The following is a 6000-nucleotide window of genomic DNA, read 5'->3' on the forward strand; positions in this document are numbered from 1 at the left end:
ATTAGACTATATATGGATAACAGGCTACATGTCACACCCTGGCCTTAGTTATCTTTGTTTTCTTTATTATTTTAGTTAGGTCAGGGTGTGACATGGGAAATGTTTGTGTTTTGTCTCGTTTCGGGTGGTTATATGGAAAAGGGGGTGTTGGGTTTAGTGTATGGGTTTGTGTTGTGTGAATGTTTCTAGGTATGTCTATGGTTGAGTGAATGTTTCTAGGTATGTCTATGGTTGCCTGAGTGGTTCTCAATCAGAGACAGATGTCGTTCATTTGTCTCTGATTGGGAGCCATATTTTAGGCAGCCATAGGCATCATTTTTTTGTTGGGTCATTGTCTAGGTCTGTGTCTGTGTCTAGGTTGCATGTTTGCATTTTGTTCGGTTATAGCTTCACGGTCGTCTATTTGTTGTTTTGCTTCGTTCGTTCATCTCCTAAATAAAGAGAAGATGTATTTTTTACACGCTGCGCCTTGGTCCTCTCTCTCTCCCTTGGACAATCGTGACACTACATTAGACTATATATGGATAACAGGCTACATTAGACTATATATGGACAACAGGCTACATTAGACTATGTATGGATAACAGGCTACATTAGACTATATATGGATAACAGGCTACATTAGACTATGTATGGATAACAGGCTACATTAGACTATGTATGGATAACAGGCTACATTAGACTGTATATATGCAGTTAGCCTTCAAAGTTTGGCAACACTGTCAATTACATACCTTTATATTGAAGGCAAACTGCAAATTCCACTATTGTGCCTAATCCTTATTGTAGCTAGCTTCACAACACATAACCCAGTCCGGTTGAGCCTCACTAGCCAGATGAAGCTAGCTGGCTGCTTATAACGTTAGCTTTGGGCCACAGGGTTAAGTACCTGGCTAGCTATTTATTTTCAAAAACTGAAGTTCAATTTCAATAGGCGAACAATTGGCAACCTAGCTAAAACTTACTCACAAGAATTCCTAAATCATTGCTAAGAATAATGAAAATGACTGCAGTTTCTACTGGTCATTGTTTTCAGGCTGGTTGTATTGGTGCTAAGTACCAAGTTAAAGCTAGCTACCCCAGAAGCTGCAGTCGAACTAATGATGCTTTATTACCAATGCGGTATTGTAAACACTTCGTTCGTGGCCGGGGTTTGCTTGTTTGCTGACTTTTTGTACAGCTTTGACAGTGCTACTGTATCTATTATGACACGCAAAGACCCAGACGGTGTTCGATAGTATGTATATGTTGTGAAGCTAATAGCAGTTACGCTATTACTGTGTAACTCCAGTAGGGCAACATCTGAAGAAGAGCGCACTTGGTAGTGTGTACCGGTGCTCGACCAGTCGGCGAAAGCCAATTTCGCCTTTGAGTTGTGTCACTGAAATGTTCTTACTCTTTCAATGACTGCTCGACTTGTTGACTGCTCGACTTGTTGACTGCTCAATTGTTGACCACACAGCCGGTATTGTGGTTAGGTTAGGAATGCTGTGTTGCATGTGTAGCGGCAAATTTTATGTGGCGTCATTACATCATGTACCTACGTTATATAGGTATGCACGTCAGCTTTGTCATTGGTTTTGCACATCGGCGTTAAACTAGACATCAGGCCGATACCGATGTTGCCATTTTTAGCTAATATCGGCCCATTCCGATATGTTCACCGATATATCGTGTATCCCTAGTATAAATATGTACAGCACTAGTTGAATAGGATGGACTTGACTAGAGCACAGTATATACATATGAAATGGCTAAAACAGGATGTAAACATTTGCAAAGTGACCAGTGTTCCATGTCTATTAACATAGGGCAGCAGCCTCTAAGGTGCAGGATTGAGTAACCGGGTGGTAGCCAGCTAGTGATGGCTATTTAACAGTCTAATGGCTTTGAGATAGAAGCTGTTTTTCAGTCTCTCAGTCGCAGCTTTGATGCACCTGTAATGACCTCGCCTTCTGGATGATAGCGGGGTGAACAGGCCATTGCTCGGGTGGCTGAGGTCTTTGATAATCTTCTTGGCCTTTCTGTGACACCGGGTGCTGTAGATGTCCTGAAGGGCATGCAGTGTGCTCCCAGTGACGCGTTGAGCTTATTGCACCACCCTCTGGAGAGACCTGCGGTTGCGGACGGTGCCGTTGTCATACCAGGCGGTGATAAAGCCTGACAGGATGCTCTGAAGGGTGCATCTGTAAAAGTTTGTGAGGGTCTTTTTGTTTTATTTTATTTATTTCACCTTTATTTAACCAGGTAGGCAAGTTGAAAACAAGTTCTCATTTACAATTGCAACCTGTCTTTGAGGCCAAGCCACATTTTTTCAGCCTCCTGAGGTTAAGGAGGCACTGTAGCGCCTTCTTCCCAACACGGTCTGTGTGGGTGTACCATTTCAGATTGTCATTGATATGTAAGATGAGGAACTTGAAGCTTGTCACCAGGGCCCAAAGCTTAATGATGAGCTTGGAGGATACTATGGCGTTGAAGGCTGAGCTGTAGTCAATGAGCAGCATTCTTCCACTCAGTAGATATTCCTCTTGCCTAGATGGTATGCGGCAGTGTGCAGTGCAATGGCGATTGCATCATCCATGGATCTATTGGTGCGGTATGAAAATTGCAGTTAGTCTAGGGTGTCGGGTAAGGTTAAGGTGATATGATCCTTAACAGTCAATACAGCAACACTATGGTGATTATACTGATGCCTCTACTACTAGTATTGTACACAATGGTCAACAGTTAAACATAATTATAGTGGATGTTGTACTACTACAGACATGTGTGGTTAAATATGACTTTGTCAAGTAGCCAGTGTTGTGTTTCATCATTCTATCTGATATTATTTCCAGTTTGTTATGTTTTATTAGTCCAACATTATCGAGGACATTATTATTAAGATGGTGAAGTAATATTGAGATGCCAGTAGGGAGCGCTCTAGTCTAAAACACTGGAACCTTCAGTAGCTGATGAGGAGTGTAAATGTAATTGATTAGCAGAATAGAATGAATGACATCATGGAACTGACCAAATGTAAATGGAACTTTTATAAATATGTGTCAACCACAGAACTGACACTTACTAGCAGTTTCCACACACTGCCAATAAGTTGACTCACTGTACAAGACAAGACACTTCCCTCTGTAAGTACTCTTGACAATATCTTGAAAAATAGTTTTTGGTTATAAGTCATATACTTGAGGGTAATGTATAATTGTACTTATTGTTATGTTTTGAGTTGTGTTTTGGTTGTTACATCAGGCCCAGTATTCATAAAGGTTGTCAGTGTAGGAGTGTTGATCTACATGTGGAAAAAATGATTAACCAGGGTAATAAAATGCCCGCGTGTGCATATGTGTATGATAACAGGCTACATTAGACTATATATGGACAACAGGCTACATTAGACTATATATGGACTACAGGCTATATTTAAGCAATAAGGCCAGAGGAGGTGTGGTATACGGCCAATATACCACGGCTAAGGGCTGTTCTCTGCATGACGCAACGCGGAGTGCCTGGATACAGCCCTTAGCCATGGTATATTGGCTTTAGACTATATATGTATAATAGCAGTGTTGTAAATCTGGTCGAGAGACCACATATTGAGTGTCTAGGTCTTGTCTCAGTGTTGGATACATTTGTACTTGGTCTTGGCTCAGTCTCGTGAAGACTTGTCTGTAAAAGTTATAGATATTCCAGAGACCAGCGGAAATAAAAAACGAATTGTCAGCTTCCATTTCTTCAGTCAGTGCATAAAACCGCTTCGGCAGGCCAAATATATACACTCCTTTCTTGAAACATTAGCATCTTAATAGTCTTTATATCTATTATAGACATGTTTGCGCAGTGGCAAACCTATAGGCCTTCAGTGTGTGACAGGTTCTGAATTCTGAAAGGACAGCAACCTTAATACCAGCGCACTCATATAATCCCTACTGGTGCGTATCAAAGTACTGTAGTGTTGGTACACATTTTATCAATGATGTAGTACAATAGAGAAATCATGCACAAAGTAGCCTACACAGTAGCTGCACACAGCCTAGTTTCAGCGGAATATAATCTACAGGCAGCAAGAGCATGCAGCTCTCAACTGGTTTTGAAATGGAGCAGCTCATAGAAGAATGACTTCGGTAGTCGGTAGGGTAGCTATAACCTAATGTTAGCTAGCTAACATTGAACCTGGCTGGTTAGCTACCTGCAGATTCATGCATGGTAGTAAAGTCATGAGTTGTGATTATGGTTCATTGTTTACCTAGCTAGCTAGCTACATGTCTTAACAATAGACTCCACTATGCAAGTAACCATTTTGGGTGCGTTCGTAAATTCAGTTTGGGCATCTACTCTGATTTCAGAGCACTCTCGTTTGAGTGTGCCAGAGAGTGCAGAATAACTGATGAATTTACAAACGCTCAACACTCGTTGAATATGGCAGGTGTCAGTAATCGGCCAGAGCGTCCGGTGTGCTCTCTGAACGTGAAACGCTCAGATTTTACGAACGGCCACACAGTTGCAGTCACCAAACGCTCTGAATAACATAACAACCTAACCAGCTCTGCTAGTGCGAGTAATGTTCAGTGAGCTGTTCTCTCTCACTTAGATGTCTGAAAGTAGCTAGCAAGTTAGCCTGCATGCTTGACTGCTGTTAGTACATTCGGATCAACCCTTAAAGAGATGGGGCTAAAGCTTAAGAGGGTGTGAACGATGCTGAATGGAACATTAGACAAAGGGTGTAGACAAAGGAAGGCTCTCCAATAGTAGTACCAAAACATTCAAAGGTCATTCTCTCAAAAGTGAGTTTACAAATAGATCAACTTTCAAAGCAAAATTACTTTCCCATTGTTCCTCAACTGTAGCGTTTGATAAATCATTTTGTAGCTCTGAGTTTCTACTTTTATCCAATGTAAAAAAACACAATTTCTAATGTAGCTACATAATACCGATTTGAGCCGGACAGTCACATTTGTGATGCGCATGTGTGACCCGATTCAGGAAACTAGGCGTATGTCACAAGTCACGACTTCACAGGAGAGCTGTTTGAACATAAAAACATTTTTTTTATCAGAATGCAAACATGTGAAATGTCATGTGCCTAAAAAAATCAAACTTGTATGCCATCGGTAAATACAAATAAAATTGTTAAATTACGAGCCTAGTTGGTTTAGTGACAGAAAAAGTGATCAACCTTCCCGCTAGCCATGATTGGCTGGGATAATGAGTTGGCTGGACATGCCAAGAGATGAGTTTGGATTGGTCTGCCATATAGCACGCTATTGAAGCTGGTCAGTATGTCTAGGTAATCGTGTCAAACACAATGTCACGATCGTCTTTAGGTGAAAGAGAGGACCAAGGCGCAGCGTGATATAAAGACATCTTCTTTTTAATAGAAGAAGAAACAAACACGAACACAAACTAGACAAAACAACAAACGACCGTGGCGCTACAAAACAAAAGTGCAGACACACGCAACTAACGTCAAGACATAGACAATTACCCACAACCTACCTAATGCCTATGGCTGCCTAAATATGACTCTCAATCAGAGACAACGATAGACAGCTGTCTCTAATTGAGAACCAGGGGATTTTTCGAATGCATTCAGCTGACCAACTGATACAGTATCCCCCTTTCCTATGCTGGCTGGGCGGGCAGTTTGGGAACTGTTTGACAAAATTTGACAATTGCCACCTTCTTCAGGCACCTACACTACAGCATATGGCCGATGGAAAGACAGCAGTTACACACAGCATGATGTTAATTGAGAAGCAGATGATTAACTCGAACATAATAAGCCAGTTGGTCCCAGTCATAAGAAAACAAAAACACAACCATTAAGCATTTCCCAATCAAACTGTTACTTCCCCATTGCAAAAAACATTATATCAAATATCAAATTCCCAGTTCATGCTACAAAACCAACTTTAAAAAAAAAGGTTATATTTGCCTCAACGTTCCATGATGTAAACTAAGGCATTGCTGGCAGAACAGATGGATGTAGTTCAATGCATGATTACT

Source organism: Salvelinus alpinus, chromosome 2 (assembly GCF_045679555.1).
Source record: "Salvelinus alpinus chromosome 2, SLU_Salpinus.1, whole genome shotgun sequence".
NCBI lineage: Eukaryota > Metazoa > Chordata > Actinopteri > Salmoniformes > Salmonidae > Salvelinus > Salvelinus alpinus.